Genomic DNA, 15693 nt, shown 5'->3' on the forward strand with positions numbered 1-15693 from the left:
CCTGATGGGGCTCACCTAGAATGGGCCAACAAAACTAACAAGCACGTCAGTATCCTCCCTCTCAACCCACAGTGCTCTGGGAGCTATCAGGCTGTGGCACCCCTATCCACACTCACCAAGTACAAGCCCACTGTCATGTTGGTTTTTCATCCCCTGACCAGGCCAGGGGAACCATGTCTCTCCCTGATGAACTAGGGGAAAAAAAGCTAAGCATGATTATACATAACTGAATATGCGATTAAGTACTGCTAAATGCTACTAGAGATTTGAATTCTGTGTTGGGCTTGACCTACTGTAAACATCCTTCCAATGCTGTCTGTAAGTGATTAAAATTGCCAAGAGTAGGGCACGTGACAGGCCTTGAACAGGGAACCATGGGCCTAAGAAACAGCTAGAGTGCCCTCATGTCAGCCAGGCCACTCCAGACACTCGCTGGTCACCCTGAGGCTACTCCAACAGATGCGGAGGATCACTGCAGCCACGGCTGATGACAAGCTCCAGTCATAAGCACTCAGATAGAGCATGGTGGGGATGCAGCACTCCAGAGCAACACAGGCCTGAACAACCTCCAGATTAACAAACAGATATTCCCACTTGGACGAGAGAGGGCACACCTTCCCAGAAGGCCTAGCAGAAGGCCTGTGGCTGGGGCAAACATAATCTTTCATGTGTGTGAAGGGTTGTACCAAAATTGGCACAAACACCCTTGCCACACATTGCCCCTAGCCATGTAACCAGACTGTTCGGTTCACTTTTCAAGTTTGTCAGGAGACTCTTTCCTATGCTGTCCTCTGGTGTCGCAACGAAAGGCCCAGGCCCGATGGACTTTGCCTTCTTCAGATGTTATCGTAAGCTGAGTGGGCTGAGCTGGCAGTACCAAGAGGAGACAATGAAGCGGCAACAGCTGTGATGATGGCGGTGCTGCCAGCAGAAGCCATAGCAGCATGGCAGTGGCTGAAGGGCCTGGGGAGATCTCTCGGTGTGCAAGGCTTGCTTTTGGATCGGGAGACACCCCCACCCCCCGCCCCGGGCACAGCCATGTGTGGCTGTAATCCCAGCACTCGTACAGTGAGAGGGGAGGCAGAGACAGGCTAATCCCCAGATGTCACTGACCAACCAGCCTAGTGTACACAGAGCAAACAGTAAGGAGACTCTGCCTCAAACAAGGTGGAAGGTGAGGACCAACGACACATCAGGCTGCGCTTGGGCCTCTACGTGCATGACATGCATACGTGCTGCTGTGGAATATCGTTTAAGATGTAGCACATTCGTTTATGCTGTGGACTATTTGTTTACTGATGCAAAGATGTGTGACATTCTTCTATGTTGCACTTGTTTAACTCTGTAAAGCTGTGTTACTTTGCCTGTCTAAAATATCTGATTGGTCAAAAAAAAAAAAAAAAAAAAAAAAGAGCTGAATGGCCAATAGCTAGGCAGAGCGAGAACTAGGTGGGGCTGGCAGGCAGAGAATAAATGAGAGGGGGAATCAAGAGAAGGAGGAGAGAAGGACACCAGGGACCAGCCACTCAGCCACCCAGCCAGCCGAAGAATAAGAAGGAAAGTAAGACATGTAGAAAAAGAAAGGTAAAAAGCCCAGCGGCAAAACAGTTAAAGAGAAACAGGATAATTTAAGTGAAGAAAAACTGGCAAGAAACAGCCAAGCTAAGGACGGGCATTCATAATTAAGAATAAGTGTGTATTTATTTGGGAGCTGGGTGTCAGGACCCCTGAAAGCAAAGAGTAAAAAAAAAAAAAGGTACACATGCACTCTCACTTGTATACATAATACAAACACACACACACACACACACACACACACACACACACACACACTGGCTGAAGAGTTAAGTGGCCAGCAACACAGACGAAAGATAGAAAAGTACAGAAAGGGCTTTTTCTTTTTTGAGACAGGGTGTCACTGTTTGGTTCAGCCTGACATGGAACTCAGTGTAGATCAGGCTGGCCTCAGACTCACAGAGATCCACCTGCCTCAGCCTCCTGAATGTGTGCTGGGAGAAAGGTGCACGCCACCACACCTAGCTCAGAGAGAGCTGCAGAGGGCCAAAGATGAGGGACTGAAGGCCTTGGTCACAAGGTTTCAAGAGCTACCGAAGTCCTAGATTCACCCTAGATTTCCAAGTTATGACACTAGCTGTTGGGAGGAGCCACAGGTCTCAACACCCAAGGCAGGGAACTGTAGCAGTAGCAATGTCTGCTGCTGCCATCCACTGCTAAGAGCCAAGGGTTACTCTACCTGCCCAGTGCCAGCCACTGCCAGCTCCAGCCCAGAGTGAAAAGCTTCCAACCTGAGCATCTACAACCATACATCTCTGGCCTCTAGTGTCAGGAGCAAACTGCCTCTTGCTCCCAGGACTCAGATATATTCACCAGAGTCTGCCCATACATATGCCTTCACACTGGAGGCCTGGGGCTGTCAATCCAACTGCTACTCAGAATTTCTGAGACAAGCACAAAGCCCCCAGATGGCTGACTGGCAACCACCCTCTATTGCTCCCTGTGCCTTGCTCTGCACCTGTCTCTCCACATATATTCCCTCCACTCCTCCACAGTATAGCTGCACAACTATCTCTAAAATCCAGCTCTGACTAATGTTTATTAAAGAAAAAAAAAAGAAAGAAAAGAAAACCACCTTCAGGGACTCGGGAGGTGGCTCAGGCTTGCTACACAAGCAAGAAGTCCCAAGTTGGGGTCCCAAGCTCCCATGTAAAAGAGTCAAGTGGGTGGCAATGCATATAGCTGCAGCCGTGGGGGGATGGAGATAGGTGGATCTCAGGAATTCACTGGCCAGCTAGTTTAGCCAAAATCAGTCTCTAGCCTCCACATGAACAAGTGTACACACACACACACACACACACACACACACACACACACACACACCCATGCAAATACACCATACACAAATGTAATAAAAAGAATAAACAAAACATCAATAGCTCTCTGCTTCCTTCAGATTAAAATCTCAGCTCTGTACCTCAAAATAGTCCAGTTTGCTGTCTGATCCATTTCTCATCAACACCCTATCTACTGGCTGTTTCTCTTCATGTCAGCTCTCTCAGTCTGCTTGTAAGGCAGCCAGGCCTTCTGGAGAAATGTCCCCTGATCTGAAAAGGAGGAGTCTTCCTCCCTAGTACCACATGCACTACCTACTCACACCCACCTGCACAGATTCCCTACTAGCTCCTGCTGATGTCAGATACTATACCAAATGTCAGCAGGGGACCAGAGCTACGCTAATGGAATCAAGCAGGGGCACAACATGGGAACATGCCTCAGGGTGTATGTAAGATGTGTACATGGGTATGACACATGGTAGTCAGTCCTACTTGGGTGCTGAAGATGAGCTGGCTTGGCCAGAGGACTAGAGTTGATCCTAAGTGGAGATCTAGGCCAGCAGGGGTCAACCCAGCCCATAATGACCCTATGATTTCTCTACTCTAGTAGTGTTTCCCAAAAATGACAAAGTAAAGTGGAGATTTGCCAGGTGCAAGTTCCCAAAGTTGTTTCTCCTGATCAGCAGCCTGCTTTCCTAGCCACTCACAACAGCAAAGCCTTCTAAGAACACAGCCACCTCCCATGGCAAACTGCTTCCTCAGCACCAGTCAGCGCCTGTCAAGCCTCTACCTGTTGGGGGATATTTTGATCACACTCTGACACTCCTGAGACTGTCAATAAAGTTTTCCTTGAATCAGATGGTGGAGGTAGCTTTTAGCTGACCAGAATTAGCTATAGGGGTTTTGGAGGACCCAGGACATACAGAGAAACACAGGAAGTAGCAGGGAGGGACTTAGAAAGATTCTCGGCCCTTTTGGATTGAGGAAGAAGAGAGGAGGTGACTGGTCACTTCTCCGTCACTTCTCTGATCAATCAGGTTTTTACCCAGATATCTGCCTCTCAAGTTTTATTTAATAATAGAACAATGTAAGTAATCGCTTCATCAACCCTCACCTCATGCATGTGGCCCAACCAAACCTACATGCCACTATGCTGAAAGAAATGCCTTAAACCAAATCAGCCTCATGAATAGGCCCTTCTCCCTCTACACACATGCAGGACACAGTTGGGCATGTTCTCCTTCACGTCAGTGGGCAAGCTGCAACTCTGAACAGCAAACAACATTGGTGTTGGCTCCGCAGGGCCTGGCCTCTGGGCATGAAGGTTGACTGTAAAAGCCAGGTCTCAGCTGAGGCACGAGGCAGGTCATATCCAGATGACATGTTGCTGTGGCTATATCACTCTGTGTAAATAAAATGCTGATTGGACAGTAGCCAGGCAGGAAGTATAGGTGGGACAAGGAGAGAAGAGAACTCTGGGAAGTGGAAGGCTGAGGCAGAGAGACGCTGCCAGCTGCCGCCATGACAAGCAACATGTAAAGATGCTGGTAAGCCACAAGCCACGTGGCAACTTATGGACTTACAGAAATGGGTTAATTTAAGATAGAAGAACTAGATAGCAAGAAGCCTGCCACGGCCATACAGTTTGTAAGCAATATAAGTCTCTGTGTGTTTACTTGGTTGGGTCTGAGCTGCTGCGGGACTGGTGGGTAAGAGAGATTTGTCGTGACTGTGGGCCAGGCAGGACCAGGAAAACTCCAGCTACAACATGTCAGGATGTTCCCAAGAACAGGAAAGAGAAAACGGGCAGAGGGCCAATCCCCCTGCCTTAGGGGTCCAGGGGCTCCAAGCAGAACTGGATAGCACCGCCGCCTTCTAGGATCAGGGCTGCCTGGTGCCTGGCTCCTCAGCTCCTCTCCTCTCCCGTCTCCTCCCAACAGCTCAATCACTTTGCAAGAGGGAGCAGTCTCTGTGGATGAGGGGCTGGTAACTGGAGAAGGAGGAGAGGAGTGTGTCCACCCTCCTCTAGAGTGACCGTGAGGCAAGTCACAGCATAGGCCCATGAATGTCTGTGACAAAACTGATAGTCCTCTCAGCCCTGCCCACAGCCTCCCCCTCTGTCACCCCCAGCCTCCTTTAAAGACCTTCCCCAGATGCCATTATGTATTTACCACACCAGTACCACACAGAGCATGGTATGTGGATCAACACCCAGCAAGTCTATGAAGGAGGCAGTGTCTCCCTCCCAACAATGATACCAAATGACCTGTGGCCGGGCTCCTCCCTTCCCAGGGGCCAAGCCACACTCTCAGACCCAAGAAACTGTCCAGATGCCTGAGTCAAGGTCAGTGGGTAGAACAATAAGATGGTCTTGGACAACCATGAAAGCCAAGAGAGGGGCTGCAACACCCTAGCCTGCTCGCTGGCCTTCCTGTCTGGTCTCAACCCAAGCACCTCTGCCAGGACAGTGTGGAGCTGGCCCCTTATGTCACAAGAGCACAAAAGGAAAGAGGAAACTGGGAGATGGCAAAGTGTTACAGACCTGAGATGCTCAGCAGAAAGGGAGGTCAGAAAGCCATATACAGAAATAAAACACATGTCCAGCTGGGGCCAGCTTCCCTCTGCTGTTCATTCGAAGCTTTGAAAAGACAGCCTTTCCATAGAGGAAGGTTCAACCCCACAAGTACCCAAGACAGATGCAGAAGAGCAGGCAGGCAGCCCTATATCACCTGCCCAGCCACTTCCTCTACCCTCCACGAAGCTGCTTCTCCCTAGACCATGACTCACAGTCTAGAAGGCCCACCTGCAGCCCATTGGGCCCACTGGGAAACTCCCCACCACTTCCTGGTGAGACTTGCCAGGTGACAGCTGGAGCATGACCCCACTCCTGCCCCAGGGCAGAGCCCATAAAATGAGAAGCCCTGGAAAGAGATGGGTATCTGTGTTCCAGGCTATGGAGGGGCTGCAAGAAAAGTGTAAGTGGGAATGCCCTGACATCCACCAGACCCACGGGGTCTTGTTAGCACATCCAGACACTCCGGCTATCTGCCCCCTTCCCCCAAGGCCTATCCTCCACCCACCTGGCCCCATGCCCTGCCCCTCTGTCTACCCGCTCCTTAGACCTAGCTGTCATTCACTTCTCTCACTGACCTTGAAGCAATACCACAGCTGCTGTTCCTGCAGAATGCTGGATGTCGGGAAGACAGTGCTCATCCCTACACAGCAGAGCCAGGGCCCAGCAACATCACTGCTACCATGAAACAAGCAGCCACTGACTGAGAAGGGCCTACCTGCCCAGGTCTAGCAAATGGTTAGACAGACCCGGCCGGGCGACACCTTGGCCAACCTCATCCCACACCTACCCTGGAGCTGGGGGCCCAGGCTGTCAGTCCTGTGTGGGGTCAAGCACCTGCAACACTCCACATCTCCACCCACAGCACGGGTGTGGCTGGGTCACACACAGGCAAATGCAGGCCTGACCTCATCATGCTCCCAGCAAGGGTGGGGCCTAGCCAGCTCAGCAACACAGAGTTTTCAGAAGCCATGGGGCACCAGCCACCAGAGGGGCAGGCAATGTCTAAGGACAATACTCAGAAGGAGATCCAGGCCTGGCAGTTCAAGGTCAGGCATACAAACCTGGAACATGGTGACACATACACCTTAGCATGTGGATGTGGGCACAGAACAACCCTCAGATACCTGCCAACTGTTGGTGCACACGCTACACCCCACATGTGCACTCACCCATCCTGGTCAGGGTCAGACCACAGACACTAAAGGAAACCCAGAAGGAGGGCAGGTCCCCACCCAGACGCTGCCTTCTATTCCTGTGCCCACAACAGGCTGCTTTCCGGCTGGTGCCCATCACCTTACACTCTGACTTCACTAACTTCATATTTGGATTTTTGTTGTTCATATTTGACTTTGAAACAGGATCTCATTGAGGCCAGCCTGGCCTCAAACCAATGTGTAGCCCAACATGACCCTGAACTACCCATCCTTCTAGGATTACAGATGTGCACCAGCATGCCTAGTTTTATGTAGTGCAGAGATCAAACCTACCCAAGGCTTCGCACATGCTAGGCAAGCATTCCTCTAACTGAGCTACATCCTCAGTTCTAGTTTCACAGGCTTCTAGAAGTTACCGGAGGCACCGAGAGAGTGCTGTGAAGGCGTGTTTTCCCTTTCTGCCTGGCTCTCCCTGCCCTCCTCCACAGCCCCTTCAGCACAGCTCCTGTGCACCCTGACTGTCCCCTGCAGAGGAAGCATGTGTCATCCATGCATTAGAAGAATCTTCTCTCATCACTGTGCTGAAAGAGCATGTGCAGGGCACAGAGAGGGGACTCCATCACTGCGTCAGCACACTCCATAGAACTGTCACCAAAATGACTCGGATGTGAAAAGGCCAACAGGCCACAGGGGAGCAGCAGAAAGTCCTTTTATGAAGAACACTGAGAAGCCACTGAGCAGAAGTTCAATTCATGGAAAAAAAAAAAAAAAAAGATCCTCCCCCAAAACACCTTTTAGGGCCAGAGATGGCTTTGTGAGTAAAGACACCCACCACCAAGCCTGACAACGTGAGTTCAATCCCACGCGGTGAAAGCAGCAAACTGAGTCCAGCATGTTGTCCTGTGACTTCCACTCAAGCCACAGTATACATATGTACACACACACACACACACACACACACACTCCCCAAAGCTCTCCCTCAAACATCTTAATCTATGCATTACAATTCAAATTCACTGAATAAAACTCCTACATAATCCATTGTATCTTAACACCGACACCACAATCCTTAAACACAAAGAAAAAGACCTGAGCATTGCAGGTTTCACCTGGCTGGCCAGTGAGATGCTCATAAAAGCAGCCAGCAAAAGGCAGAACTGGGAATAAGCAAGATGGCTGGGCTGGTAAAGGTGCATGCCGGTGAGCGTAGCAGGAGTTCCATCTCCAGAATCCACATAGTAGGAGAGATCTGACTCTCAGGTTGTCCTCTGAACTCCACAAATGCGCCTTGGTAAGTATGCACCCCACTTCCCACTTCCCACTTCCACACACGGAGAATAAATAAATGAGAAAAAAAAATGTTTAAGGATTAGGAATTAGGGTTTCAAATTTTTTAAGAACTGAGAATCAGTGCTTCAAAGCAGAAATATGTAGAACACTCAGCCCCTGCTGATGAGCAAGAGGAGCAGCCCACCCAGCAGAAGTGGTGGCAAAGAATGAAGCCGAAGAGCCACAGGACCCGAGGCTGGAACCACTCACCAGGGCTCAGGGACAGGCAGTGTGACCACATCACTCTCCAGCAGACACCTGCCACTGCAGAGGGAGGGAACTGGGAACAGGGTACCAAGACCAACAGTCAGAGCCTTTCACAAACTAGGCCAGCAAGTTCTACCAAAGTCAACAGCCACACACCCTGTGACCCAGCAGTGCCCCACCCGCCCCAAGGTCAGGGCCTCTGAATGACAGGTCTGAGGGTATCTGTGGAAGTGCTGTTTATTCTGACTTCCTGTTTTCCTGTGGCTGCTCTTACCAATTACTAAAGCCCAGAGGCTTAAAACAACAGGAGTTAACTCTCCCCTATCTCTGGAGGCTGGAAGTCACTGTCACTGGCCCAAAGTCCCCCAAGAATTACATGGAGGCTTGCCTGTGTCTGGTGGCTGCAAACGGTCCTTGCTCGTGGGGTTCTTGGTACCTCCAGGTTCTTTCAAGAGCAGAACTGATGGGATGTGTACAGAGAAAGACATTCAAGGTGAGGGTCTGACCTCTGTAATTAAAGAGGCTGCATCTCTAATCTGCAACTGGAGACCCCTTAGCTCCTAGGCAACCTGCAGGCATTTCCTCCCTACTAATGACCACCCACACAGGAAAGGCCTTCCAATTTACTGAGTCCTTGGATTAAAACAGCAATCTCATAGAGCCCCATCTAGGGCTGGGGAGATGGCTCAGTGGGGAAAGTGCCCACTGCACCAGTATGAGGACCTGAGTTCGAGTCTCCAGAACCCACATAAAGCTAAATGAAGTAGCGTCCTCCCACAACCCCAATTCACCTACAGCAGTGGTTCTCAGCCTTCCTAAGGCTGCGACCCGTTAATACAGTTCCTCATGCTGTGGTGACCCCCGACCATAACATTCATTGCTGCTTCGTAACTGTATAACTTTGCTCCGGTTATGAATCACAAGGTAAATATCTGATATGCAGCCCCAGTGAAAGGGCCATTCAACCCCCAAAGGGATTGTGACCCACAGGTTGAGAACCACTTTCTTACAGGGAGGTGGAAGGTGGATACAGGAGAAGCCCCAGAGCGTGAGTCAATGAGTGGCACACACAAAGAAAATAATAATAATAATAATAATAATAATAATAATAACAATAATAGACCCTATTTCAAATAAAGTAGAAGGCAAAAAGACCAACACCTGAGGTTGTCCTCTGACCTCCACAAGCATGTATGGCACCACCATGTCCTGGCATGTATGTGCTCACATTCACACACATAAACACACACACACACACAAGTTAAGAAAAAAAATCAGAATGTCCTCCAGACACCCAGGGCGATGTCTGATTAGGCACCATGGGGCCCAGGCAGGTAGGGTAAAACCCATTCTGGCAGCCCTTTGCTCCAGGTTCCACCCATCTCCACATAGGCATCTCTTCACAGCAGCTTGCCTCCTCTGTCTCTCCATGAGGGCACCTGTGACTGTATTCAGGTTCTCCCAGATAAGCCCAAATGAACTCTCCATGAAAAAGACCCTCCACAGGAGCTATTCACACAAGACCATATTGACCAGGTGAGGCACTAGCGTCAGAGCCTGACATCCCTAGGGAGTTACACAATCTGCAGCAAGCCGTAAGAGCAAAGAACACAACGGCTCAGTGTGGTCTCTGAGTGGGGTGTGCTCCCACACGGAGTACTTCCTGCATCATCCCACTTACATGATTAACACTCTCAGGCCTCCAGGTCCTCCAGGGAAGAGAACACACCACTCTACAGTGTTCACAGGGGTCTGCATTTCCTGTTCAAATGAGCTCCCTCAGGTCACTCAAACACACACCACCTAGGATCATGGTGGCCATAACTTCTAAACACAGGCTGCAGGCAGGGAAAGACAGCAGACACAGGTTATCTGGAGAGGGCTCCTTATCCAATTCCAAACCTGTATGTCCAGCTCAGAGGACCAGAAGGGCTCAGCTAGGGGGTATCCCTGTGGGACCAGCTCTGCACATGAAGACCCTAAGAGATAAGACCCACGGCCTATGTCCTTTTCAACAGGTCACCTCTCTCCATGCTCCCATACACCATCTCTTCTCCCACTTGACCTTAGCGATCCCACCTGGAGTCTGTCTTCCCCAGCAGTTTAACTTAATTTGCCATTTACTGAGGCCTGGTTGCCTGGACATGGTAGGCTACAGAGAACTCTTCCAACGTAGTGTGAATAGAAACAGCTGAGAAGAACCAACCTCTCTGCAACAGGCTACCTGGTGGGCAACAGTTCCACCTGCCCTCTGGGAACCAGCATCCACACACTGCAGAATGGCAGGCAGAAAACTACAAGACCCCGGCTTGTAGATGGGAACTCAATGGTGCATCCAGAAAGCCACTCACTGCAAGGCTCGATTCATGGGCTCTGCTCATGTGCATGACAGCATCGCCACATGCAGGCTCTCCACAGGGAAAAAGGAGCCCTTTGTGGGATATTAATAGCCTGGCCAGATGTGGGAGTGCCTGGGGTATTTTCCTAGGACTGTGCCGGCTCCCCACAGCTGCACAGGCAGCAGCCCTTCCACTCTGGCTGCCAAAGCAAGTCACATGGTAGGGGGGGGGAACGACAGGTATTTACAAGGTGGCTCTCCTCCCACAGAGACACTGGGTTCATCATAAACATGACATGGCCATGATATGGAGAATCAGCTACAAACAAGTATACTGCATCTTTACCCCCAACAGAAGACAAGGAAGGGCAAAGGAAACCCACACAGTGCTGAGCCTTCAGGATGAGGGCTCATCACAGGCAAGGCAGGGCTGGTGCCTCAAGAGAAACATGATCAGTGTGGTGACCCTCCCAGGCACCTCAAGAGGCTGCTTAGGAACTTTCCTTAGAAACCAGTAATTGCAGCACTTCCCACTGGTCCAGCGCCAGCAGGATCAGAGCAAACTCAAACCCAGGACAGCCACAGCACTGTAAATCCATGCTGCTCAATGCACACAGCTGATGGCACATGCCATTGCAATTGTGAAGGATGGCCACGTTAGGAGAGTGAATGAATACTTTCTAATAATGTACTTCACTTAATCCAATACACAAACCTTCTGCTACGTACTTAACACACTTCAGAAAGAGGCATGCACAATCCCTTCTGGGTGCTGAATCGTCACACCAGGCTTTGGCTGTGAATAACCACACTCCAGCACCTGGGCCAGGCACAGTACTCACTTATGGGCAATGTGGGTCTAGAGCACAGGAGAGCAACCCGGCCCACACATGGCTGCTAATATAAATGACTGGTACCAAGTGTGCCGAGGGTGTGCGTGCTTCCAGTCACTGTACATGGACACTTTGCTGTGGCCAATGGTAGAGTCCCAGGTCAGGGCTGGCCCCTTTGGGTTTGAAGTGGCTAGACAGTACTAAACTTCCATGTCTCCTGTCACATCAGAGCCACTGGAGGACCTGGCATCTTGCATATTTCTCATGCAATGGCTGCTGGTGATCTACAGCGGGCCTAATGTCTGACTGATGCCACATAGGCAGGAGTTCTGTATACTTATAGGTCTCTGAGCTTTTGGATCAGCACCTAGTAGACCCTGGATACCCAAGGGGGAAGGACCTGGGCATTATTCCAGGTCAGAACTTCCCAGGACTGCACCCATGGGACCAGAGAGACCTTCCCAGGCTCCACGAAACACACGGAAGTAATTATCTCCCATTTTAGTATCATTTAACTAAAGCTATGGTGGCCCTGCTCAAAGCTTGTATTTTAAACACTAAAAATAAGGCTACCCTCCTATACATAAATTGTCAGTCCCAAGGCATATGAGCACACTCAAAGGGAGCACACTTGAGTACTAGGCACACTCAGCTGAGACTACTAGGGCTGGGTACACTTAAGCAATGCAACAGTACACACACAACGGACCTGGTAAGACCTCATGGCTGGGGCTGGAGAGATTACGAACAGCTCAGAGGTTACAAATACTTCTTGCACTTACAGAGAACCAGAATCCAGTTTCCAACACCCACAGCAGGCTGCTCACAATCACCTGTAAATCCAGGTCCAGGGGATCCACACCCTCTTCTGACCTCCTTGGGCACCTGCACACATGTTGCATACACTCATACAAACACAAACATATAAACATAATTAATAGACACAAGAAAGATAAAGTCAGTTCCTGCACAGATGTGGCATACACCCATACAAACACAAACATATAAATTTAATAATTAAACACGTCTTAAAAAAACAAAAAAGATGAAGCTGAGCATGGTGGCGCACACCTTTAATCCCAGCACTCGGGAAGCAGAGGCAGTCAGATCTCTACAAGTTCAAGGCCAGCCTGCTCTACATAGTGAGTTCCAGGACAGCCAGAGCTACATAGTGAGACCCTGTCACAAACAACCAAACAAAATGAACTAGGAAAACAAAACACAAGAAAGACTACAGAACTGTGACAAGGCAGCCTGAGCACAGAAAGACGGGGAATTTTGAAAGTTCGGGCAGCCTCGAGAGTGGAGGAAAACCAGAAGCACTTCCCTCCCCATACTGTGTCCCCTCAACATGTTCAAGGCAAGTGTGTGGATCTAAGAAGAGCCCTGCAGGTGAGACAGCCTTGCCACTTGCCACCACCAAGCAAGGCCTGTCCCTAATCCTGACATTTGCCCTCTCATGTGCTCAGTATTCCCAACAGACTCGAGGAGTACCCAAGCACCCCTAAACCACGCTTGTTAGCCAGACCTCACAAAACCTCCTGGCTGCTGCCTTTCCCTGCCTGGACACACCAGTCTCTCCCAGAGGCCACTCTTGGATTCTTGGCTAGATTTCCACCATGGCGTCATAGAGACGGGCCCCCAGGGGCACCAGTAAGGACAATGCCTGCTTTGTCCCCACTCCGAGGACCCACCAAAGGCAAAGCTGCTTGTATGGGACACTTCACACTGGGAAAGATCCTGAAAAGTTATTTTAGTTTCCACCTCAATGCAAATTCTATAATATACAGCTTAATATTCCTAAGTATTTCCTTTCTAGACAGCCTTTTATATGCAAACTACAGCACTCCCCTTATCCTGGGGTGGGGGCCGCTACCCTCCAAGACCTTCGCTGGGTGACTGACACCAGGGAGAGGGCACCATGCTTTTTCAACCATGCAGAAACCTACGGCAGAGTTTCTTTCTGAAAATTAGCCACACTGAGATATCAACAGCAGTTCGTAATCAGATTGAACAGCAGAAAGCTGTACAAGTATGAGCCCTCTCCTCTCGCTCTCCAAATGCTTCCCTGTACTGTTCTCTCTCCTTGTTGATTTCAGGGAACAAAACACTCACAGAGTGAAACTGCACATAAGGGGACTACTGTATCCATGATGTGAAAGCTGAGGCTTGGAAGACCTCTGAGCCTCCGTAGGGTGCTGTGCTAACAGCTGGCCAACCAACTGGGCTTCTAGACAAGGCTCAAGACACTTGAGTTAGGCTGACACAAAAGCCATGTTTGGAAAGTCCACTAGATGCAGGCACGTTCTTGCACACCTTTAGTCAGAACCTCTGGCCTAGCCGTGGAAGGTACGGGGTCTGCCTGGCTGCCTCTCCCCTCAGCTCTGGAAGTGGCAAGCACCTGGGGGCCTGGGGTGGGGTTGGCACAACAAGACCAAGCAGCTCTGGGAGATGGATGCCCCGTCACAGTGGTTGGAGGAGGTTACAGCCAAGGCTGGAGATGCCTCCAAGAAAATGGTGCATTGTGTTCACCATACTGTGTGCCTCACCATCATCTGCGACAAAAGAAAACCAATACCCTCCTGGAGCTACTGAGCCAGGGTGACATAGTTACCACACAAGCATGTGCACCAGGGTCCATGTACACCAGGCCTTCTGAGCCCTAGGCCAATCCAGAAAGCCTCTACTGTGGCACCTCACCCTCCCAGCCCATATCTGAGCTGCCACCTCCACAGATGTCTCTACCCCAGGGTCAAGCAGTGGCTGGGAGGACAGAAAAGAAGCAGAGACAGATGCTCTTGAATCTCCCTAGGGAAGGAGACAGGTTACCTTCAAAGACCCAGTGCATACTCCTGAACACAAAATCCCCAGGGGATTTCTTAGAGGGAGGGGTAAGGGACTCCACCCAGCTCCCTCCTGTCTTGCCTGGAAGTCGGAAGTTGGTGCTGACCCAGGTGCTTTGATGGTGAATCTTCACTGTCAACTGACTGGATTTAGAGTCACATGGAAACCCACATGTCTGTGAGGGTGTTTCCAGAGAGCTTTAACTGAGGCTGAAAGACCTGCCCTAAATGTGGGCTGTTCTATCCCAGCGGCTCCAGACTGAATACGAAGAAGAGAGCAGCTGAGCACCAGCATGTTTCCCTCTGCTTCCAGACTGCGATACAACTCAATCGCAACTCAACCAAGCAGCAGCTGCCTCAAGTGCCCACCCGCAGTAACACCTTACCTGCCGTAATAGTCTAGTCTTTATCCTTAAACGGAGCCAAAACGAAACCCTCCTTCTGTAAGCTGCTTTTGTTGGGTTTTATGTCACAGCAGGAAAAGTGAGGAATTTATCATCCAAACCCTTCACCCAGGGCCCCATCATGCTGGCAGCTTCCCCCACCTCCATCCACATGGGGCCTTCAATGCCACTCAAGTCACACCCTCATCCAGACAGTGACCCCTTTGGCAAGAATGCCTCGGTTTTCATGGACAGAGTTTTCTTGATTCTCTCATCACTGGTGGGCTGCGTATACAAGAGAGTCAACTGCTGACTCTCGGGGTCACCTCCCGAGGGGACTCTGCCTTGGCAGGTGGATTCTGTTACTCACCTAGGGACCAGTATCGTCAGACATGTCAGCATTCAGAACCTGGCTGTGTTCCAGTGGTGTTAACAGAGTCTGAAACAAGAATTGGAAAGGAGGTATCTTAGCAGAACCAAAGTGAGTCAGTCAGTCAGTTGGACAGACAGATAGACAGACAGGCGTGCGCACGCGCGCGCACACACACACACACACACACACACACACACACACACACACACACACACACACACACGGGACTCTGCAAGGGCACTGCCCAAGAGAGAAGTCTGTCACGGTGCGCAGCACCTCTGCAGGTGAGCACTGCAGGGCCGCCCCCCACCCCCAGGAACAGGAAGGATGGAGGAAGTGTCTGCCTCTCCCTGACTTACTCCCTCTATGCTAACCGGGAACCAGAGCAGCAGTTTCCACAGCACAGACTAAGAACTGCTGTGTGGAGGAAGGAGATCATAGGCTGTGAAAAATAATCCAGTCATCATCATAAAATCTGACATTTTAAGGGCAAATGAGATGGCTTGGTAGGTGAAGGTGCTTGCCCCCAAACATGACTGGTACCCACATAATGGAAAGAGAAAACTGGCTCTCACAGGCTGTCCTCTGATTTCCACGCGTATGCTGCAGTACACGCATACACAAACAAACAAACAAACAAACAAACAAACAAACATTTTAAAGGCTTTTTTAAAGCATGACATTTTAGCACAACACCTCCAATCCGGCCCCTAAACTAGAACAACACACTAAGAAATACTGGCATTAGTACATACTCAACCATTTTAAGTAGAAGCTCGAGAAAGAAGAAACCAGAATACCAGAAC

General features: G+C 50.2%; 1 protein-coding gene across 7 annotated transcripts in view; it reads right to left on the reverse strand.

Moving 5' to 3' along the window:
* The window catches only part of Sema4d (semaphorin 4D), a 78035-nt gene extending 63082 nt beyond the window's left edge, over positions 1-14953 (reverse strand). For all 7 annotated transcript variants that reach the window (XM_036186941.1, XM_036186940.1, XM_036186946.1 and 4 more), the window contains exon 1: positions 14885-14953. The gene's annotated coding sequence lies outside the window, so the exon portion shown is untranslated. The remainder of the gene's footprint in view (positions 1-14884) is intronic.
* Between the last annotated feature and the right edge of the window lie 740 nt (positions 14954-15693).

This window comes from Onychomys torridus, chromosome 5, assembly GCF_903995425.1.
Source record: "Onychomys torridus chromosome 5, mOncTor1.1, whole genome shotgun sequence".
Taxonomy (NCBI): Eukaryota; Metazoa; Chordata; class Mammalia; order Rodentia; family Cricetidae; genus Onychomys; species Onychomys torridus.